The sequence below is a fragment of the Chlorocebus sabaeus genome, chromosome 9 (genome assembly GCF_047675955.1).
Source record: "Chlorocebus sabaeus isolate Y175 chromosome 9, mChlSab1.0.hap1, whole genome shotgun sequence".
In the NCBI taxonomy this organism is placed as follows: Eukaryota; Metazoa; Chordata; class Mammalia; order Primates; family Cercopithecidae; genus Chlorocebus; species Chlorocebus sabaeus.
Genome location: NC_132912.1, coordinates 71726123 through 71750283, shown reverse-complemented (window position 1 = coordinate 71750283; position 24161 = coordinate 71726123). Strand labels below are relative to the sequence as shown.

The following is a 24161-nucleotide window of genomic DNA, read 5'->3' as shown; positions in this document are numbered from 1 at the left end:
TTCTGATGCCTGAGTTTGCAACCAACCCTGCTGCTAAGTTGCTGGGAGCCCCCCAGCCTATCCTCTCACGTCTCTGGGCCTCTAGTTCTTTAGATGTGAACGGCTTCCTGCTCACTTTGTCTCTGTTGACTGGCTAAACCTTCCCACCTAGCTTGGCCCTGGCCTCACCTAGGTCAGCCTCCCAGTCATCTGTGTCAGGAGGCCCCAGGAAGAACAGACAGAAGCTCACACTGAAGGTGCTTAAGATATTTTCCACAAATGGGGAGATATACCTTCCTCTTAGTACTGCCCAGACATCTTGATTCTCTAATGTCATTCCCCCTTCACCAAGCATCTGAAGCTACACAGTTGTTGAAGCACTACACCATGCTGGGCTTCCCTTGCACTCGCAGTCATTTGTTAGGTATGCATTGAGTATTTACCCGGTGCCCAGCCTGACCAGTTGGTCCATACAGAGGGGCAAAAGGCTCATGCCCTGACCTCAAGAAGCTCATAGTCTAGGGACCAGATGGATGAATAAGTGATACACAGTTATAGGGAGCAATAAAAGGATAGCTGATCAAGAATCCCATGCATATGTGTTTGTGTATCCAAGGAAGACTTCCTGGAGGAAGTGATGCCTAAACTAAGATACACAGAATAAGTAGATGTTAGCGTAGTGAGAAGCACATTTTAAATTGAGAGTGGGGGGCATGTGTCCCAGTTCTATAACCCACATGGGGAACCACAAGCTTCTGGGTACAGCTGGAGCATGGAAGGGGAGGTGGGCGTTGGCCCAAAGGGCCTGCAGAGGGGCTGACGTGGAATGGGCCCTGAGGACTCTACTCATGCGTCTGAGCCTGAGGCCACTGAAGAGTATTATGTAATAAAGTGCATGTATGTGATTATATTTATAATCCTGTTTACATGATATATATGGTAGATACTTCCCAGCCTGAAGTATGCATTATCTTTCATCAATGGTTGTCTGGAATGGTGGCACCTTGGAAGGGTGGTGTATACCCCCATGGGCCTACCAGAGTGCCAGTGGTGCTTGTTCAGTGGCAGATCTGACATCTGAGAAAGACCTCAAGAGCTATGCAGGACACCTAGGATCTAACCCCTAGATCCTATGAGAAGCAGCTAAGTGACCAGCTTCTCATCCAATCCTCTTGAGGTCTTGGTTGCCTCATGTGTTGGCAAGTATTCTGCCTGCCCTTTTTACTGCACAGATTTGGCATCGGACTCCAATAAGATATCATCTATGCAAACACTTTGAAAAGTGCACAGTACAAACACCAGCATGTCTTTACATCTATGTGTGTCTTCTTTCTTTCATTAGTGTTTATAGTTTTCAGTATGCCTGTCTTTCACCTCCTTAGTTAAGTTTATTCCTAAGTATTTTATTCCCTTTGGTGATGTTGTCAATGGGATTGTTTTCATTTTGTTTCTTTCTTTTTTTTTTTTTCTTTTTTCCTTTTTTGAGATAGGGCCTGGCTCTGTCGCCCAGGCTGGAGTGCCGTGGTGTGATCATGGCTCCCTGCAGCCTCGACCTCCCAGGCTTAAGTGATCCTTCCATCTCAGCCTCTCCAGTAGCTGAGACTACAGGCAGGTGCTACCGCACCCGGCTAATTTTTGTATTTTTAGTAGAGATGGTGTTTCATCATGTTGCCTAGGCTAGTGTTGAACTCCTGGGCTCAAGCGATCCTCCCGCCTTGGCCTCCCAAAGTGATGCAGTTATAGGCGTGAGCTAGGACTGTTTTCTTAATTTCCTTTTTGGATAGTTTATTGTTAATGTATAGAAATGCAACTGATTTTATGTTCAGTGTGTGTTCTGTAACTTTACAGAACTGATTAGTTCTAAGAATTTTTGTGTGTGGCGTCTTTAGGGTTTCCTATGTAAGATCATGTCATCTGCAAACAGAGATGATTTTACTTCTTTTCTGTCTGGATGTCCTTTATTTGTTTGTCTTGCCTAATTCCTCTGGGTAGGACTTCCAGTAATATGTTGAAAAGAAGTGGCAAGAGCCGGGTGCAGTGGCTCACGCCTGTAATCCCAGTACTTTGGGAGGCCAGGGCGGGCGGATCACGAGGTCAGGAGATTGAGACCATCCTGGCTAACACAGTGAAACCCCATCTCTACTAAAAATACAAAAAATTAGCCAGGCGTGGTGGCGGGCACTGGTAGTCCCAGCTACTTGGGAGGCTGAGGCAGGAGAATGACGTGAACCTGGGAGGCGGAGGTTGCAGTGAGCCGAAATCGCGCCACTGCACTCCAGCCTGGGCAACAGAGCAAGACTCCATCTCAAAAAACAAACAAACAAAAAAGGCGGCAAGAGTGGGCATCTGTGTCTTCTTCCCAGTCTTAGAGGAAAAGCCTTCAGTTTTTCACTGTTGAGTATGATGTTAGCTGTGGGCTTTTCACATATGACCTTTATTCTGTTGAAGTAATTTCATCCCATATCCATGGATTGGGAGACTTAGTATTTTTTAAATGTTCATAATACTGAAAGTGAGCTACAGATTCAATGCAATCCCTATCAAAATCCCAACAGCTTTTTTACACAAATAGGAAAAACAATTCTAAAATTCATATGGACTCTCAAAGGATCCAAAATAGCCAGAACAATTATTATTATTTGAGACAGGGGTCTTGTTCTGTCAGCTAGGCTGGAGTACAACAGTGCAGTGACAGCTCACTGCAGCCTTGATCTCCTGGGCTCAAGCGATCCTCCCACCTCAGCCTCACGAGTAGCTGGGACCAGAGGTACGTGCCACCACACCCGGCTCATTTTTAATTTTTTTGTAGAGACAGGGTCTCGCTCTTTTGCCAAAGCTGGTCTTGAACTCCTGGGCTCAAGTAATCCTCCCACTTTGGCCTCTGCCAAAAATGGCTTTGAGAAAGAAAAACACAACTGGGAGTCTCTCTGGCTTGGGGGCTGCCTGAAAAAAAGAACAACAAAAAATAAAGCCTGAAGCATCACACTTCCTGATTTCAAAATACATTACAGGCCGGGCGTGGTGGCTCATGCCTATAATCCTAGCACTTTGGGAGGCCAAGGTGGGTGGATTACCTGAGGTCAGGAGTTTGAGACCAGCCTGGCCAACATGGCAAAACCCCATCTCTACTAAAAATACAAAAATTAGCCAGGCATGGTAGTGGGAGCCTGTAATCCAGCTACTTTGGAGGCTGAGGCAGGAGACTCACTTGAACCCAGGAAGCAGAGGTTACAGTGAGCCGAGATTGTGCCACTACACAGAGTGAGATTCCATCTCAAAACAAAACAAAACAAAAAAACCATACACACACAAACAAAACAAAAACCAAAATGTATTACAAAGATAAAGTAATTAAAACATGTGGTACCAGTATAAACACAGATATATACAGCAATGGAACAGAATAGAGAGCCCAGAAATAAACCCACACATATATAGTCAACTGATCTTCCCTGAGGGTGCCGAGAACACACAATGGGGACAGAGGGTCTCTTCAACAAATGGTCCTGGGTAAACAATCTCCACATGCAAAAGAATGAAATTGTACCCTTTTCTTACACCATCCACAACAACCAACTGAAAATGAGTTAAATGTAAGACCGGACATGAAGACTTAAGAAGAGAACGTGGGGAAAAGCTTAATGACATAGATCTTGACAATGATTTTTTGGATATGACACCAAAAGCACAGGCAACAAAAGTAAAAATAGAGAAGTGGGACTAAGTACAAGCACCAACTATTTATTTTATTTTACTTTATTTTTAAATTTTTATCTATTTATTTATTTTGGGACTGGGTTATGAGCCTGGCTAATTTTTGTGGGTGTTTTTTTTGGTAGAGATGAGGTTTTACCACGTTGCCCAGGCTGGGCTCAAGTGCTGGGATTACAGGCATGAGCCACTGCCCCCGGCCCAAGCACCAAATATTAACAGTGGTTATTTTGTTTTATTTATTTATTTATTTATTTTTGTTTCTTTTTTGAGACAGAGTCTCATTCTGTCACACAGGCTGGAGTGCACTGGTGTGATCTTGGCTCACTACAACCTCTGCCTTCCTGCTTCAAGCAGTTCTCATGCTTCAGCCTCCCAAGTAGCTGGGATTACAGGCATGAGCCACCATGCCTGGCTAATTTTTTGTATTTCCAGTAGAGACAGGGTTTCGTCATGTTGCCCAGGCTTGTCTTGAACTCCTGAGTTCTGGTGATCTGCTGCCTCGGCCTCCCAGAGTGCTGGGATTATAGGCATGAGCCGTCGTGCCCGTCCAACGGTCGTTGTTTTATCTCTGGTGTGGAATATGGCTATGGGGTGTGTGTGTACGTGCACACATGCACTTGTAAATGTTTTTTCTTTTTTCTTTTTTTTTTTTTTTTTTTTTGAGAAAGTCTCCCTCTGTTGCCCAGGCTGGAGTGCAGTGGTGGGATCCTGGCTCACTGCAACCTCTGCCACCAGAGTTCAAGCGATTCTTCTGCCTCAGCCTCCTGAGTAGCTGGGACTACAGGTGCCTGCCACCAAGCCCAGCTCATTTTTGTATTTTTAGTAGAGACTGGGTTTCACCATGTTGGTCAGGCTGGTCTTGAACTCCTGACCTCATGATCTGCCTGCCTAGGTCTCCCAAAGTGCTGGGCTTACAGGCATGAGCCACTGCGTCCGACCTGTTTTTGATTTTTACATATGTATTACTTTTAGTACCTTTTATTTTAATTTGAGTTTCACTTGATGGGTTGCTTCTGTAACACATTCACATAGTATGAAAGGGTATACAGGAAAAAGTCTCTCGTTTCCCTATCCCAGCCACTGATTGCCTTTCTCTGGAAATGGCTGTGGTGACCAGTTTTCTAATCCTTCCATAGCTAGTTTATAAATCTACAAATAATATGGATGGACATATCTGCCTCCATTTTTACATAAATGTTAGCATATTACATGTATTATTTTTTCTTGGAAACAAGTTTTCTTAAGTCATTAAAAAATCAACATATAAGTGCAAGGAAGTTAATAGCATTGTTCTAGGGTGCAGAAACACTAGTTCTGTAGGATGTAAGTAGGGATTACATGAAAGAGAGTTTCCTAGTTGAGTGTGTTTGGAAACCACATTTAAACAGGTTTCATGAGTGCAAAGGCTTTGGGTATGCTGATGGTCTCCATCCAAGAGGCAGGAGAATAATCTGAATGCTCCAGTCTCCTTCTACCAGCAAAGCCCATTTTTGCCTAGCTCCTTGTGGGTAGATGTTGGAGGCGTTCTTGGGAAGCTCTGGGTCCCTTCAGAGTATCTTCCTGTGGAAGGAGCTGATCATCTTGTCCCATAAGCCCAGGGCCCACCTTGCCGAGAGCCATGTCTCAGAGCCCCATTGTGGAGTGAACAGAGATCACAGTAAAAACTACCTACATCCTGGCTGGGCACGGTGGCTCAAGCCTGTAATCCCAGCACTTTGGGAGGCTGAGTCGGGCGGATCACGAGGTCAGGAGATCGGGACCATCCTGGCTAACATGGTGAAACCCCATCTCTACTAAAAAATACAAAAAACTAGCCGGGTGTGGTACGGGTGCCTGTAGTCCCAGCTACTCGGGAGGCTGAGGCAGGAGAATGGCGTAAACCTGGGAGGCGGAGCTTGCAGTGAGCTGAGATCCGGCCACTGCACTCCAGCCTGGGTGACAGAGTCAGACTCCGTCTCAAAAAAAAAAAAAATACCCACATCCCGCACCCAGGGAGGTGTGTGTGTTGGAGTATCATGGAAAGAACACTAGACATGAAGTCTGGGCTGTCTGAAGAGTATTAACCATGTGACCTGAGGCAGAACAGTCCTCCCCTTATAAATGGCAGCCACCATGCTTGCCTTGCTCCAAAGTTGTGGCATTGGGATGCAGAAATGCCCTATTTGAAGATGTTATTCCCCCAACCTTTGACCCCACAGTGGAGGTTTCAGGAAGGGGCAGAGTTTGGACATCCCATAAGTTCATAGGTTTCATAGATCAGAGGGCTTTCAGAGGCCACCCTGGAGGTTTAGCTACATTCTATGCTAGTAGAAAGTCACGTTAAGCTTTTACAATGTAGAGAAATTTCTAGAACAGCTAGCTTTTAATAGATGAAGAGACAGAAACTGCTTGTCAAGATCCTTTGCAATATTAAGCTTATTCCATGATAATTGACTGTTTTTTCTTTTAATTTATCTTTTGAGGAAAAGGTATGCAAAGTGATCATTTTTCTTGTTGATGCAAGGTGCCTCTCCATGGCTCTGTACCATTTCTTTTACTTTTTTTTTTTTTTTTTTTTTTTTTTTTTTTGAAGTGGAGTCTTGCTGTCACCCAGGCTGGAGTCCAGTGGCACGATCTCTGCTCACTGCAGCCTCTGCCTCCCAGGTTCAAGCTATTCTCTGCCTCAGCCTCCCAAGTAGCTGGGATTACAGGTGCCTATCACCACGCCTGGCTAATTTTTTGTATTTTTAATAGAGATGGGGTTTCACCATCTTGGCCAGGCTGGTCTTAAACTCCTGACCTCGTGATCCACCTGCCTTGGCCTCCCAAAGTGCTGGGATTACAGATGTGAGCCACTGTGCCCGGCCGGCTCTATGCCATTTCTTTAGCAGTTCATTAAGGATTAGGAGGTCCCTTGTGAAATTCTTTCTAAACCAAATGAGCCTTTGACTCCCCGAGTCTAAAGCCATCAGCTGTGACTGTATTCATTTGATGGAAGGGAGGTGTAGGGTATGGCAACACATGGCTGACTGGTATTACATAATGGTAATTACTTATAAATTATATTTTTATATTTTAATTTTTTGAAACAGAGTCTCACTCTATCACCCATGCTGGAGTGCAGTGGTGCAGTCACAGCTCACTGCAACCTCAAACTCCCGGACTCAAGCCATCCTCCCACCTCAGCCTCCTGAATAGCTGGGACTGTAGGCCTGGGCCACCATACCAGTTATTTTTTTTTTTGTAGTGATGGGGTCTTACTGTGTTCCCCAGGCTGGTCCCGAACTCCTGGTCTCAGGCAATCCTCCCGTCTTGGCCTCCCAAAGTGCCGGGATTATAGCTGTGAGCCACTGTACCTGGCTGAGATTTTGGTGATTATGAATAGAACAATAATAACATTCATTAACAGGTCTGTGGACATGTTTTCATTTCTCTTGGGTGAATAACCAGGTGTGAATTGGAGGGCTGCTTTTCAAAATGATTGTACCACTTTGCAATCGTGCCATCAGTGTATGAGATTTCCAGTTCAGCATTTGATATCAATATGTTATTATTATTATTATATTATTTTTTTTTTTGAGATGGAATTTCTCTCTTGTTGCCCAGGCTGGAGTGCAATGGAGTGACCTCTGCTCATTACAACCTCTGCCTCCCGGGTTCAAGCGATTTTCCTACCTCAGCCTCCAAAGTAGTTGGGATTACAGGCACCCATCATCACGCCCGGCTAATTTTTTGTATTTTTAGTAGAGACAGAGTTTCACCATGTTGGCCAAGCTGGTCTTGAACTCCTGACCTCAGATTATCCAGCCAACTCAGCCTCCCAAAGTGCTGGGATTACAGATGTGAGCCACTGTGCTGGGCCTATTTTATTATTTTTGGCTGGACTAATAGTTGGATAGTGGTAGTTCACTGTGACTTTAATTTGTATTTCCCTAATGACTAGTGAGTTGAGCATCTTTTCATGTGTGTTTATTTGCTATGTCTGGATCTTTTTTTTTTTTTTTTTTTTTTTTTTTGAGATAGAGTGTCACCCTTGTCGCCCAGGCTGGAGTACAATGGTGTGATCTTAGGTCACTGCAACCTCTGCCTCCTGGGTTCAAGTGATCCTCCTGCCTCAGCCTCCTGAGTAGTTGGGATTACAGGTGCCTGCCACTATGCCCAGCAAATTTTTATATTTTTAGGAGAGAGAGGATTTCACCATGTTGGCCAAGTTGGTCTTGAACTCCTGACCTCAGGTGATCCACTGGCCTCGACCTCCCAAAGCGCTGGGTTTATAGGCATGAGCCACCATGCCTGGCCTGTATCTTCTTTAATAAGTGTCTGTCAAAATGTTTTGCCCATGAAAAAAGTTTTTTTTCTTATTAAATTGTAGGAATTCTTTATATATTTTAGATACAAGTCCTTTGTCAGATATGTGTTTTGCAAATGTTTTTTCCAAGACTATGGCTTGTCTTTTTATTTTTTAATATTTATTTATTTATTTATTTATTTTTGAGACGGGGTCTCACTCTGTCACCCAGGCTGGAGTGCAGCAGTGCGATCTCGCTCTCAATCAATTCTCCTACCTCAGCCTCCCAAGTAGCTGAGACTACAGGTACACACCACCATGCCCAGCTAATTTTTGTATTTTTCGTAGAGACAGGGTTTTGACATGTTGACCAGGCTGGTCTTGAACTCCTGACCTCAATTGATCCACCCTCCTCGGCCTCCCAGAGTGCTGGAATTATAGGTGTGAGCCACAGTGCCTGGCCAGCTTGTCTTTTTAATTTCTCACCAGTGCCTTTTGAAGAATAAATGTTTTAATTTTTTTTTCTTCAAAATGGAGTCTCGCTCTATCACTCGAGCTGAAGTGCAGTGGTGCGATCACGGCTCACTGCAGTCTCAACCTCCCAAGGCTCAGGTGATCCTCCTGCCTCAGCACCCCCAAGTAGCTGGCACTACAGGTGTGCACCACAACACCTGGCTTTTTTTTTTTTTTTTTTGAGATGGAATCTTGCTCTGTTGCCCAGGCTGGAGTGCAGTGGTGCGATCTCGGTTCACTGCAACCTCCGTCTCCTGGGTTCACGCCATTCTCCTGCCTCAGCCTCCTGAGTAACTGGGACTACAGGCGCCTGCCACCATGCCTGGCCAATTTTTTTGTATTTTTAGTAGAGACAGAGTTTCACTGTGTTAGCCCGGATGGTCTCAATCTCCTGACCTTGTGATCTGCCTGTCCCAGCCTCCCAAAGTTCTGGGATTACAGGTTTGAGCCACTGCACCCGGCAACGCCTAGCTAATTTTTGTATTTTTATTTTTATCTTTTTTGAGACGGTGTTTGGCTCTTATTGCCCAGGCTGGAGTGCAATAGGGAGATCTTGGCTCAATGCAGTTTCCACCTCCCGGGTTCAAGCAATTCTCCTGTCTCAGCCTCCTGAGTATCTGGGATTACAGGCACATGCCACCATACCCGGCTAATTTTTGTATTTTTAGTAGAGACGGGGCTTCACCATCTTGGCCAGGCTGGTCTTGAACTCTTAACCTCAGGTGATCCACCTGCCTGGCCTTCCAAAGTGCTGGAATTATAGGTGTGACCCACCGCACCCGGCCGCAATTTTTGTATTTTTAGTAGAGATGGGATTTCGCCACATTGCCCAGGCTAGTCTCGAACTCCTGGGCTCAAGTGATCCTCCGACCTCTGCCTCCCAGAGTGCTGGGATTACAGGCGTGAGCCACTGCACCCACCTCTACTTTGAGATTTAACATTTAAATCTATGATGCATTTCATGTTAATTTTTGTATGTGGTACAAGTTATGAGATTGAGGTTTTTATTATTATTATTTGAGACAGAGTCTCACTCTGTCACCAAGGCTAGAGTGCAGTGGTGTGATCTCAGCTCACTGCAACCTCTGCTGTCTGGGTTCAAGCGATTCTCCTGCCTCAGCCTCCTGAATAGCTGGGAATACAGGCATGCGCCACCACACCTGGCTAATTTTTTTTTGTATTTCTAGTAGGGATGGGATTTCACCATGTCGGCCAGGCTGGTCTTGAACTCCTGACCTCAGTTGATCACCTGCCCCAGCCCCCCAAAGTGCTGTGATTACAGGCATGAGCTACCACACCTGGCCAGAGGTTGATTATTGTTTTTTGCATATGGATGTCCAATTATTCAGGAACACCTTTGTTGAAAAGACTGTCCTTTCTCCATTGGATAACCCTGGCTTTTTGTCAAATAGCAATTGACCACATGTGTGTGTCTATTTCTAGACTGTCCTTTTTTCTTGATAGATACACCTATGCTTTTTCCAATACTATAGTGTTTTCATTACTGTAGCTGTATGGAAATCAGATAGTCTGAGTCCTTCAAGTTTGATTCTTTTTATTTGGTTATTATTGGTCCTTTGCTTTTTCCATGTAAACTTTAGAATCAACTTGTCTATTTCTAAAAAAAATTCTGCTTAGATTTTTATTAGGATTGTGTTAGTGCTTGCTTTGGCAGCACATATACTAAAATTCAAACAATACAGAGAAGGTTAGTGTGGCCCCTGTGCAAGGATGACATACAAATTCATGAAGGGTTCCAATTAAAAAGAAAAGGTAATTATGTTAAATCTATAGATTAATTTAGGGAGAATTCACATCTTAACAATCAATATTGGGTCTCCTGAGCTATGGAGGCAGTATATGTCTATAGTAAATCTTTGCTTCTAATTCTGTTACAAACGTACATTTTGACCTTTGAGTTCCTGAGTCTTTGAACACCTTCTGTGAAACAAAAGGCCTTCCAGATACCAAGAATAAGCAATGCAGGTGCTTGAAAAAGCCAGAAAATGGAAACCTCAGTAGACTCATTTAAATTCTCCAGAGGCACAGTGGCACTGAGGATCAAAAAGGAACAAATCCCTTGAGGAGAATTAGAATATCTGTATCAACTGAGGGGAAAAAATATTTTGAACAGCAACAAAAGATGACCCCAGTATAAGTTTAAAGAGCATAAGCAGACATATGTTATTATGGTGGCTTGGGTTGTGGGGGAGTTTGTTTTGTTGGGTGGAGGGTGGATTTGGGGATTGGAAGGAAGGTTTTTTTTTTTTTTTTTCTCTCGAGATCACTGTGTTGCCCAGGCTGGAGTGCGATCTCACCTTGCTGCAACCTCTGCCTCCCAGGTTCAAGCGATTCTCCTACCTCAGCCTCCCGAGTAGCTGGGATCACAGGCGTGCACCACCATGCCCAGCTAATTTTTGTATTTTTAGTAGAGATAGGATTTCACTATGTTGGCTGGGCTCGTCTCGAATTCCTGACCTTAAGTGACCCACCTGCCTCGGCCTCCCAAAGTGCTGGGATTACAGGCGTGAGCCACTGCGCCCAACCAGAAGGTAGAAGTTTTTTTTGTTGGTTTGTTTTTTTGAGACGGAGTTTTGCTCTTGTTGCTCAGGCTGGAGTGCAATAGCATGATCTCGGCTCACCACAATCCCCACCTCCCGGGTTTCAGCAATTCTCCTGCCTCAGCCTCCCGAGTAGCTGGGATTACAGGCATGTGCCACCACGCCTGGGTAATTTTGTATTTTTAGTACAGACGGGGTTTCTCCATGTTGGTCAGGCTGGTCTCAAACTCCTGACCTCAGGTGATCCACCCACCTCGGCCTCTCAAAGTGCTGGGATTACAGGCATGAGCCACCGTGCCTGGCTGATAGAAGTATTTTTAAATCTTCTCTTCTCCTGCCTCCATCTTGCCTGGAATAGATCAAGTCCTTTCCTTTAGTTGTTGATCAAGAACCATGCTGGGCCAGCCCTGACCTGGGTGCCAGGTGGGACATAGTGAGGGGCACTAGGTCCTGTTGCCCTGAGAACACACCTGGAAAATACATCTGTCATTTTCCTTCCCATGTCTCCTTCAGGGCAGAGGCATGGAGCCTGGCCCTTAGTCCCTGCTAATGGATCATAACTGGAAGATACTAATTCCACCCAGACCTCAGCCAGGTCAGGCACAGCCCAGCTGTACTGCTGCCTGCCACCTAAGCCCAGTGGCCTGCAAGACCTTTGACCTTTCCACCCAGCTTTTGCATGGGCTTTCCATGCCACTGCTTGGAACTGCAATGCCACTGGTCAGGTTAGATATTTAAGAAGGGAGAGGAGGGCCTTCAGATATGAGATGGCAGGCAATTTGCTTAACCTTCCATGCCTCTGCTTCCCTATCTGTGAAACAGAGATGATAATACTACCAATTTCATAGTGTGGTTGCAAGGATTAAATGAAACAATGCATATAAAGCACTTAGGAGAGGGCCCAGCACACAGTGAGCTGTCGGTGAATGTGAGCAGTTTGTTTTGTTTTTTGAGACGGTCTCACTCTGTCACCCAGGCTGGAGTATAGTGGCGTGATCATAGCTCACTGTAACCTCAAGTTCCTAGGCGCAGTGATTCTTCTGACTCAGCCATCCAAGTAGCTAGGACTACATGCTCGTGCTACCATGCCTGGCTAATTTTCTTCTTTTTTTTTTTTTTTTTGCCTGGATAATTTTTTTAAAATTTTCTTGTAGAGTTGAGTTCTTGCTATGTTTCCCAGGCTGGTCTCAAACTCCTGGGCCCAAGCAATCCTGTTGCCTCAGGCTCCCGAACTGCTGGAATTACAGGCATGAGCCACTGCATCTGACATTAGCAGTTAATTATTACAGTGGAACTCACAGGGTGCCAAGCCAGGCATGGGACCCACGTCTGGCATCTCAGGCTGTCCTGGAGGCCTCATTCTGTCACCCTGGAGCATATCCTTTAGCCATCTTCATTTCATGTGCTGAAAAATCACCATGGTATTAGACACAGGAACAACTTTCTTCTGAATTAGGACTACATTCTTGTAGCCCAGGCTTTGCTTTTTCAGGTTCAACCAGGCATTATTGGCCCTGTGTGTCCATGAGACCTGGATTCCAGTCCTAACTTCTCCCCTAACTGGCCAGCTCCTTCCTGTCTCTGGACTTCAGCTACAGTCTGTGGCGTGGATGTGTTCCATGCTGTGATGTACTGTTCTCAACGCATTGACTCACTGAATGATTCTCTTAGGCCAGTAATTCCTGAACTCTTCCTATTATTTAATGTGTAAATTACCATTTCCTAATAATATGTACAGAATGAAAATTATGCTTTGAAAAATGGACAATTGTGATTTCTGCACATCTGAGAGAGGGAGTTTCAGTCTCTGGGAGCTGTGAAAGGAGCCCTCAACCAGAGGAGGCTCATCTCTGGATCATGCTGGAGAGGACCAGGGAGCTCAGGGCACCTCCTGCCCGGCCTTGTGCACCTGGCCTCTCCCATCTGATTGGGCCCAGCGCTGGTACACAAAAAGCTAGTGAGGGCGGAAGCTTACGGGATGAGATATGTTACTCACATTCCTCTCCTGATTGTTCTTTCATCCCTGTTCTAGATTTTGATTTCTGTTGGAATACAGGTTGAAAAATTACCTGCAAGGAGGAGTTTTTGTGTTTGTTTGTTTGTTTGTTTATTTTTGATCACAGCATTTGTCTGAATTCTCTTCTCCTAAACTTTGCATTCATCTGACTCTTCACAACTCTAAGAAAGACACAACGTGCCCTTTAAATGGTAATTGTGGGTCATGTGAAATGGCCAGTACCTGGAAAGCAATAGCATTTGGGGATGGGGCTTTTCCGAAAGCCCAGAGCTGTGTTCTTTGTTTTTGTTTTTGTTTTGAGATGGAGTCTCACTCTGTCACCCAGGCTGGAGTCCAGTGGTGCGAGCTCAGCTCACTACAACCTCCACCTCCCGGGTTCAAGCGATTATCTTGCCTTAGCCTCCTGAGAAGCTGGGACTACAGGCCACCACGCCCGGCTAATTTTTTTGTATTTTTGGTAGAGATGAGGTTTCACCGTGTTAGCCAGGATGGTCTCAATCTCCTGACCTCATGATCTGCCCACCTCGGCCTCCCAAAGTGCTGGGATTACAGACATGAGCCACTGCACCTGGCATGTTTTTTGTTTTAAAACCGAAGCTTTTTTCTCTAGCCCTGCAGTTGGCCATAGTTAAATTTGCTGGTTGAAAGCCTTGGTAATAAAAAGAGCTCCCCTCCCTCCCACCTTAAACACTTTCCAACTTAAAGTGCTGTAGAGCTTACTGGTTACTTGATGTGCCTGCAGCACAAAGTGCATAAAACAGCTGAAGACATCCTTTTCAGAAGGAAGCCTGGTTATCAAACCAGAGCACTTTGCAAAGACAGCGCCTTCTACTTCCATTCACACAGTTTCATCCCACACAATGGATTAGGGCAATATTTCCCAAAGTGTGGCATGTATATGATTGTAGTGGTCATTGTGGTGGTGCACAAGTTGATTTAGATACACTTTTAAACATTTGGCCAGGCACAGTCGCTCATGCCTGTAATCCCAGCACTGGGAGGCCAAGGCAGGTAGATTGCATGAGCTCAGGAGTTCAAGACCAGCCTGGGCAATGTGGTGAAATCCTGTCTCTACAAAAAATACAAAAATTAGCTGGGCATGGTGGTGGTCAGCTGTAGTCCCAGCTACTTGGGAAGCTGAGGTGGGAGGATTGCTTGAGCCCATGAGGTAAGGCTGCAGTGAGCCGAGATCGAGCCACTGTGCTCCAGCCTGGGTGACAAAGCGAGACCCTGTCTCAAGAAAAAAACAAAAATAACAAAACCAACAAAAAGCAAACACACAAAAAAACAAGAGTGAGGCCAGGTCCGTTGGCTCATGCTTGTAATTCTAACTCTTTGGGAAGCTGAGGTGGGAGGATCACTTGAGCCCAGGAGTTTGAGACCAGCCTGGGCAACATAGGGAGAACCTGTCTCCACAAACAATAAATTAGCCAGGTGTGGTATGTACCACTTTGGTCCCAAAGACTCAGGAGGCTGAGGTGGGAGGATTTCTTGAGCCTGGGAGGTCAAGGTTCCAGTGAGCTATGATTGTGTCACTGCACTCCAACCTGGGCTGCAAAGTGAGACTATCTTAAAAAAAGAAAAAAAGAGTGGAGAAAGGGAGACTCTAGGAAGCTGAATGTGCCAAGAGTAAACTTAATTGTGTTTTAATTCACTTTCTTATTTTTATTTTTATTTTTTGAGACAGAATCTCACTCTGTCGCCCAGGCTGGAGTGCAGTGGTGTGATCTTGGCTCACTGCAAGCTCAGCCTCCCAGGTTCACACCATTCTCCTGCCTCAGCCTCCCGAGTAGCTGGGACTACAGGTGCCCACCACTGCACCTGGCTAATTTTTGTTTTTGTCTTTTTTTGTACTTTTTAGTAGAGACGGGATTTCACCCTGTTAGCTAGGATAGTCTCGATCTCCTGACCTCATGATCTGCCCACCTCGGCCTCCCAAAGTGCTAGGATTACAGGCATGGGCCACCACACCCGGCCTCACTTTCTAATATAATTATCGTCCGATTGTGGTAGTAAAAAAATCATTAAACTTATATTTAAGGTGATGGATACCCTAATTACCCTGATATGGTCTTTATGCACTATATGAATGTATAAATGTACCAGATTACCACATGTGCCCCCCCAAAATATGTACATCTATTTGCTGGGCGCAGTGGCTCACGCCTGTAATCCCAGCACTTTGGGAGGCTGAGGTGGGCGGATCATTTGAGGTCAGGAGTTTGAGACCAGCCTAGCCAACATGGTGAAACCCTGTCTCTATTAAAAATACAAAAGTTAGCTGGGCATGGTGGTGTGAGCCTGTAATCCCAGTTACTTGGGAGGCTCAGGCAGAAGAATTGCTTGAACCCCAGAGGTGGAGGTTGTAGTGAACTGAGATTACACCACTATACTCCAGCCTAGGCAACAGAGCGAGACTCTGTCTTAAACAGCCAGGCATGGTGGCTCATGCGTGTAATCACAGCACTTTGGGAGGCCCAGGCGGGTGGATCATCTGAGTTCAGGAGTTTGAGACCAGCCTGGCCAATATGGTGAAACCCCATTTCTACTAAAAATACAAAAATTAGCCAGGCGTGGTGGCGAGTACCTGTAATCCCAGCTACTTGGGAGGCTGAGGCAGCAGAATCGCTTGAACCTGGGAGGTGGAGGTTGCAGTGAGCCGAGATTGTGCCACTGCACTCCAGCCTGGGTGACAGAGTGAGACTCCCTCTCAAAAATAAATAAATATGTCATCTCACTGTCTTCTGAACTCCATTGTTTCTGATGGGAAGTTAGCTGTTAATCTTATTGTGATTCCCCTGTATGTGTGTAAGTTTTTATCTTACTGCTTTAAGATTTTTGTGTCTGTTTTTTTCTTCTTCTCCAAGACAGGGTCTCAATCTATCATCCAGGCTGTAGTGCAGTCTCACAATCATAGCTCACTGCAGCCTCAGCTCCTGGGCTCAAGAGATATTCCTGCCACAGTCTCCTGAGTAACTGGGACTACAGGCACATGCCACCATGCCTGGCTAATTTTTTTTTTTTTTTGAGACAGAGTCTCGCTCTGTCATCTAGAATCAGAATCAGCATTGATATGTGAGATGGTGGTGTCAGGTTCACATGCTTATTTTATTTGCATTGAAAGTGAAGTCAGACTTATTTGTCTGCCTTACTTGGCAGTTGTCTGAGTATATTTCTTACTACCTGTATAACTGGGAAACACTTCTTTTTTTTTTTTTTTTTTTTTTTTTTGAGACAGAGTTCCACTCTTGTTGCCCAGGCTAGAGTTCAATGGTGCAATCTCGGCTCACCGCAACCTCCACCTCCTGGGTTCAAGCGATTCTCCTGCCTCAGCCTCCCGAGTAGCTGGGATTACAGGCACACACCACCATGCCCAGCTAATTTTTTGTATTTTTAGTAGAAGTGGGGTTTCACCATGTTAGCCAGGCTCATCTCAAACTCCTGACCTCAGGTGATCTGCCCACCTGAGCCTCCCAAAGTGCTGGGATTACCGGCATGAGCCACCGTGCCCGGCCGCTCATTTTGTTTTAAAGTGATCAGCAGATGCTAGGACCCAGTCCACTGGGTTCACCTTAAGCAGCACTTATTCAGCTATTGCCTGCAGAACTCGCAAGGACAGAATGAGATCAACCCCACTGTTTGTCTTTGCTCACCCTCCGAGGCTTCTGGTTTTAGTCAGTTGAACAAATCTCATTTACCATAAAGGTTTACCTTAGAAAACCTGGTGACTTTCTCAAGTTTCTGAATTAACCTGGCTCAAGACATATAGTTGGGCATATTATTAATTTGGTCAGACTTGGTCATGGCCTACAAGGAAGAAATCTGTAGCAAATTCTGTCTTCTGTATAATTGGCCAGTGATGTGAAGCTGACCTGAATGGCAAGGCTTTTCAGGCTGAGTCAGGGTCATAAGTCATTTCATTCAATTAAAGTATAGAAAAAATTTCATACCACCTTTCTTACCTTTCTTTCTTTCTTTCTTTCTTTCTTTTGTTTTTTTGAGATGGAGTTTCACTTTTGTTGCCAGGCTGGAGTGCAATGGCGCGATCTCGGCTCACTGCAACCTCCGCCTCCCGGGTTCTCCTGCCTCAGCCTCCTGAGTATCTGGGATTACAGGCCTGTGCCACCATGCCTGGCTAATTTTGTATTTTTAGTAGAGCCGGGATTTAGTAGAGCCAGGATTTCTCCATGTTGGTCAGGGTGGTCTCGAACTCCTGACCTCAGGTGATCTCCTGCCTCAGCCTCCCAAAGTGCTGGGATCACAGGTGTGAGCTGCTGCGCCCAGCCTTTTTCTTTTCTTTTTTTAATTTGAGAAAGAGTTTCACTCTTGCTGCCCAGGCTGGAGTGCTGTGGCACAATCTCAGCTCACTGCAACCTTCACCTCCCAGGTTCAAGTGATTCCCCTGTCTCATCCTCCCTAGTAGCTGAGATTATAGGCATGTGCCACCACGCCCAGCTAATTTCATATTTTTAATAGAGAAGGAGTTTCACCATGTTGGTCAGGCTAGTCTCGAACTCCTAACCTCAGGTGATCCACCCACCTTAGCCTCCTAAAGTGCTGGGATTACAGGTATGAGCCACTGTGCCTAGCCTGTTTTTTGTTTTTTGAGACGTCTGTCACCCAGGCTGGAGTCCAGTGGTGCGATCACAGCTTATTGCATGCAGCCTTGACCTCTCTGGGCTCAGGTGATTCTCCCGCGTCAGTCTCCCGAGTAGCTGGGACTACGGGTGCATGCCACCACACCTGGCTAATTTTTGTTATTTTTAGTAGATATAGGGTTTCACCATGTTGTCCAGGCTGATCTTGAACTCCTGAACTCAAGGGATCTGCCCACCTTGGCCTCTTAAAGTGCTGGGGTTATAAGTGTGAGCCACTCCACCTGGCCCATGCCACCTTTCCAATGGCATAACTTACTGTAGGTATGCTGCCCACAGAGTGCATGTCTGGGGGCTACTTGATCTACCTGGGGTGTTTTCTCAAACACTTGAACCGCCTCTAGGTATAAGCCAGTGTTTTTTACCAGAGATAAATTAATGCTTACCTTTCATATGCATGACCCCAGAGGGTCATGGCACCCCTGCTAACAAAGAGTTTACAATTGTTAGGGCTACCAAGTAGGACATTACCTTCTAGGCATGCACAGTAGATAAGGCTCCTAATGCCTAGGGAGGAGGATTGCTTGAGACCAGGAGTAGGAGACCAGCCTGGGCAACATAGCCAGACCATCTCTACAAAAAATGTTAAAATTAGCTAAGCATAGTGGTGCATGCCTGTGGTCCCAGGTACTCGAGGTGCAGCTACTTGGGATGCTGAGGTGAGAGGATTTCTTGAACGTAGGAGTTTGAGGTTACAGTGAGCTGTGATCACACCACTGCACTCCAGCCTGGATGACAGAAAGAGACTCTGTTTCTTAAAAAAAAAAAAATTTTTTTTCAAGATAAGAGTCTTGCTCTGTCACCCAGGCTGGAGTGCAGTGGCATAATCTTGTGTCGCTGCAACCTCTATCTCCTGGGTTCAAGCAATTCTCCTGCCTCAGCCTCCCGAGTAGCTGGGACTACAGGCGTGCACCACCACACCCAGCTAATTTTTGTATTTTTAGTAGAGACGAGGTTTCGCCATGTTGGTCAGACTGGTCTTGAACTCCTGACCTCAGGTGGTCCTCCTGCCTAGGCCTCCCAAAGTGCTGAGATTATAGGCATGAGCCATGGTGCCCGGCCAAAAAAATTTTTTAACTCTTAAAAGAAAGACTTGATTTTTTGAGACTGGGTCTCGCTGTGTCACCCAGGCTGGAGTGCAGTGGCATGATCTCAGTTCACTGCAGCCTCAACCTCCCCAGCTTAAGCGATCCTCCTGCCTCAGCCTCAAGTAGTTGGGACCTCAGGCGTATACCATCAAGCCAGGCTAATTTTTAAATTTTCTGTAGCGATGGGATCTCATTATATTACCCAGGCTGGTCTGGAGCTCCTAGGCTCAAGTGACCCACCTCAGCCTCCCAAAATGGCAGGATTATAGGCATAAGTCACTGCACCTGGCTAAAAAAAGGAAAAAACAAATCAAAAAAAGACTCTTAATATGTCCTCTCATATCCCATCAGCTGATAAACTTGGGAACCCCTCCCAATTCAGCCCAAATAATTCAGGTCAGTTCTTGTTTTCAGAGGGACTGCCTGGAGGCAGTTTTAAGCAGTCCTGACCAATTCACCTGTCCTGCGACATCTGGAGGTGTGCAAGTTGTTATGTGTGGATCATTGTGAGCTGGGACCATCCCCTACTGTCTGTGACCAGAGCTGTCAGTCAGAAATGGTATACTCAGTAGTCAGTTTGAATTCAGAGTGCTCACTGCACCCAGAAGAGCAGTCAGGAAGAGGGCACAGGGTAGCAGGTTGGGAGAGCAGGGCAGAATGCTCTCCTCATGTTTTAGGACTTCCTCCTTAGTTCAGCTAAAGACGGGGGTCACGTGCTGGGATTACAGGTGTGAGCCACTGCACCTGGAACCAAAGCTGGTTTTTTGTTTGTTTGTTTGTTTTTTTGGAGTTTGATGGAGTTTCACTCTTGTTGCCCAGGCTGGAGTGCAATGGCACAATCTCAGCTCACTGCAACCTCCGCCTCCCAGGTTCAAGCAATTCTCCTGCCTCAGCCTCCCTGGTAGCTGGAATTACAGGCATGCACCACCACACCCAGCTAATTTTGGATTTTTAGTAGAGATGGGGTTTCTCCATGTTGGTCAGGCTGGTCTCGAACTCCCAACCTCAGGTGATCCACCCGCCTTGGCCTCCCAAAGTGCTGGGATTACAGGCGTGAGCCACCGCGCCCGGCCCCAAAGCTGCTTTTAAACTCTTCTTTTTTTCCACTCAAAGTTTTGCACAAACCCTAACAGTTAAATTCAGCATTTACAGGGATAAAATTGCAGCTGCAGGGAGAAGCTATTTCCTCCCTGCTGGAGGAAATGCAAAAAGGGAGGCAGAATGCAGGTGACAGTATGGCATATGAGAGCTCTCCTTCTCCTCCCCGTTTGGACCCTGGGAGAAAAGTCTCCAGGACTGTTTCTGCTGCTCACAGAGGTTTCTCCCTACATTCCTTAGCATCCATCTCCCATGTGGGCACGAGGGTGCTAGTACCTGACACCACTATCAACATTCAAATCTCTCCCCTACACTCCTGTTTCCCCACATAGGGGACTAGTGCAGTGCCTCCTGAGACAGGAAGATAGCTGGGGTAGGAAGAGAACTCAGGATTAGAGGGGAACAGAAAAGTGTCTCCAAGACAGTAAGCCAGACACCCTTCTCCTTGCTGCAGCGTGGCCCTGCAGCCCTCATAGACTGGCTCTGGCTGTGGGATCTCAAGAACCTCTCCCTCTCACTGCAAGAAGACAGCAACAGAAACTTCTCTCGTCCCACCTAAAGCCCATCTCTAAGAATTTCCAGGTCCCTTCCCCTCCCACCTGGGGAGGACAGCAAAATCCGAAGGTGCCATTCTGGCAGCATTTTCCAAGCCTACCTCCTGATCCCTGGCTAACACGTTTTCCAGTCCTTTCAGTAGGTCTGTGCTGGTTCCCATGGATATTGCTCCAATCCTCCTAACCAGCTACAGGCCTCTTGTCTGTCTCTTCCAGTAAACCAGATGACAAATAGGACCCTATCATCTTTGCTGCCGTAACTGTTGGGCTTTTATTTTGTTTTTGTTTTTTTGGGTTTTTTTTTGAGACGGAGTCTCGCTCTGTCGCCCAGGCTGGAGTGCAGTGGCCGGATCTCAGCTCACTGCAAGCTCCGCCTCCCGGGTTTGCGCCATTCTCCTGCCTCAGCCTCCCGAGTAGCTGGGACTACAGGTGCCCGCCACCTCGCCCGGCTAGTTTTTTGTATTTTTTTTTTTTAGTAGAGAAGGGGTTTCACCGTGTTAGCCAGGATAGTCTCGATCTCCTGACCTCGTGATCTGCCCATCTCGGCCTCCCAAAGTGCTGGGATTACAGGCTTGAGCCACCGCGCCCGGCCCTGTTGGGCTTTTAATAGTCATCTTTATTAATTTTATTTTGAATGCACACATGATGTCTTCTGCATCAGAGGCATTTGTTATTTACAGAGTAAGAGAAAATAGTATTAAGTAAATAATTATAACTGCATAGGCACTCCCTGCCCCAGGGCTTACCTCAGGGTGGTATGATGAAAGCCAGATGGAAAAATCTCCAGCCCTAGTGGTCAGATACTCCATAGGTGAGGGACAGAGAAAAATGGAATTTCTTTGTTTACATGAAGGAGAAAGAGGCAAGTGCTTCTCTCCTCTCCTAAAAGGAAGGAGGAAGCATCTTTGCTGCCTGGAGACAGAATCGAAGGATCCTGGGTTCTCACTTTAACCTTCTGGAATATACATCTTTCCAGGAGCCAGGTCAGCTCTGGTGGCTCCAGTTTTTATGACCTAGGCATGTCTCTAAGGTCCTGGGCCTCATTTTCCCTTGAAATGTAAATACACGCTCAGAGTTAGGTAAATCTTTCTGGAGTCTCTCACTATACAGTTGTAAAATAACTTAGCTAAGGATCCCAAGTTTGCAGTGACACTTATCCTAAACTCAACTCTTAAAAGACAAAGATTCTGCTTCTCTTGCTACTGACTGCTCCTTTGGGTCACATTAGAAGCAGGATGGGTGCGGAGTGGTGACGCAGCAGTCCATGCTGCTCCAGGCTCACAAGCATTGGCTTTGCCCGCTAAAGTGGAGCTGAGGCAGTGTGAACTGGGCTGCCAGGCTGGAGCCTGAGGTGGTGGTGGGAAGGGGAGGAGGCGGCCTGGGCATGAGGGTTGGTGAAGAGAACTTCAGGTGAGAAAGTCTGGTAGGAGCAGGAGAAAGTCTGGCTGCGGGGCACTTGGGAGAGGGAATGTTTCGTAAGTGGAGTACATCAGTCTCAGGTGCCTAAAAAGGAAGAAGAAGGGGCTAGAAAAGCAATGAGGTAGGAAGCAAGTGTATTTTAAAAGAGATGTTGGAGCTCCTTTTCTAGACTGAAACCCAAGAGAGTCTGAGTTCTTGTCTAGAATGGGGTTAGGTTGTTGTGTCAGTGTGCAAGGCCCCTGGAAAAACCAGATAACCTGTGCAAATGGACCTCGCTTGTTCTACCTGGTCACACTGAGAAAACCTCCAGGATGCCATGGGTCAATAGTGCAGTAATGGATGGCTTAGTGTGAAGAATGTGGCCGGCTCCTAGAAGCAGAAGTCGGGTTACCCTCCCATGTAGAGATCAGAGCTGCTGACCTACATCCTCAGTTGAGATTTCTTAAGGGTTGCAAACTTTACATTTGGTTTCTAAGGCAATGGCCTTGTGAACATCTGCTGCAGTCCTGCTGAGGAGCGGTCCCCTCCACCCAGATGTAACCTGAAACCTTCCTTCTTTGCTGAAGAAAAGGGAATTCCCAGTCCTAAAGTTGAACAGTTTGTTTCTTTAAAATTTCTAACAGCCTAGAAATGCTTCTTAGTAAAACTACATTTATATGAATTGTATCCCAGAAGTGGCTTTTATCTTTTAAAAGTTAATATTTCAGAGGCCACAGAGTCTGTAATCAACTTGAAAGCAGCTGGATCAAGGCCGGGCGCAGTGGCTCACGCCTGTAATCCCAGCACTTTGGGAGGCTGAGGTGGGCAGATCACAAGGTCAGGAGATCAAGACCATCCTGGCTAACAAGGTGAAACCCTATCTCTACTAAAAATACAAAAAATTAGCCGGGCGTGGTGGCAGGAGCCTGTAGACCCAGCTACTTGGAAGGCTGAGGCAGGAGAATGGCATGAACCGGGGAGGCGGGAGTTGCAGTGAGCCAAGATCGTGCCACTGCACTCCAGCCTGGGGGACAGAGCGTGAGACTCTGTCTCCAAAAAAAAAAAAAAAAACCCAGCTGGAGCATAGCAGACGGTCTGGGAGACCTGAAAGAGACCATTGATGCAGAAACTCAGTGATGCTTTCCTGATTGGGACACGAGCGGTTCAGAGATTGGGAGAGAGGGTAGGCGATGGGGCAGAGTGGTTAAGTGGGGACGGGGAAGCACCTGAGGGTGTAGATAGGCCTTCCTGGATTCTGGCGCAGGTCCCGTTTATTATTCTGGGCCACCTGGGCCCCTCCTTTATCAGTAGGAGAGAAGCAGGCAAGGCTGCAGTTTCTGTGATGCTTTTGGTAACGTATATGTATATGTGTATAGTCTGGGCTAAATGGTAGCACTACACATGTTTTATCTCATGATGCAAAGTGGAGTCCTATCCCAGCTCCTGTCACCACAAAGCCTGGGAGTAGGAGGCCTCTGCTGTGTTTCGTCACCTCCACGCCGACCCTGCCCACAGAGACCTGGGGCCTAGGTGGATCCAGGTTCCTTGGGGACTCACAGCAACTTTCTTCAGCAAATGGCAGGGATTGCGTACGTCTGAAATATACATGATGTTAGTCATTATTTGCCCCTCTAAGTCCTGAGCTAATCTTAAGTAATGTTAACAGTAATATTGGCTTATTGTCTCCATTTCACAAGACTTCCTTTCAGAAGTGATTGAAAGGCATCCCGTTCTCAGAGCCATAACTGTAGATACCCATTTTGAGAGCAACCTATTCTTTGAACAGCTGTGACAGTTCTTATCTTTCCCCTTTGTGATTTGTACATGCTGTAAGGAAATCCTTCCTCATCCAGGAAGAGTACCTATCACTATTTTTTCAGTACAAATTAAAAACTAGCAATCCTAGTTGAAGCTTCAGCATTTCATCTCAAAGCTTCTACATCCCGGACTTGACGTGATGCAGGTAAAGCAGCAGCAGTCCTGACATCTTTTCTGTAAATATCGATTGTGTGGTCAGCTCATGGGAGTTACTGTGTTGAAAATAAGTGTTTAGTGTGTTGTCAAATCTAGAAGGTCTAATCAAGCCCTTAGCAAGACAAATGTTTTGCTCACAGCAGAAAAAACGAGGAAGCAATAAATGTTTAATGTCCTTGGCTAGGTATTTTGGTTAGAGAGGTGTTTTGTTGCAGATTGTAGAAAGTCTTCTAAAAAATGGCTTGAACAAATGAGGGATAGATTTGTCTCACACAACAAGAAGCTTGGAAGTAGGCAGCCTGGGTGAGCTTGGCTCAGCAAAGCTGTCTGAGACTTGGGCCCT

General features: G+C 46.1%; 1 protein-coding gene and 1 non-coding gene across 5 annotated transcripts in view; both read left to right on the top strand.

The window, feature by feature from the left end:
• The window catches only part of STOX1 (storkhead box 1), a 71387-nt gene that overhangs the window by 8325 nt on the left and 38901 nt on the right, over positions 1–24161 (top strand). The gene's annotated exons all lie outside the window — the stretch shown is intronic.
• On the top strand, positions 10133–10239 carry LOC119628144 (U6 spliceosomal RNA). The gene has a single exon (XR_005244458.2). It is a non-coding gene; the product is annotated as a U6 spliceosomal RNA (small nuclear RNA).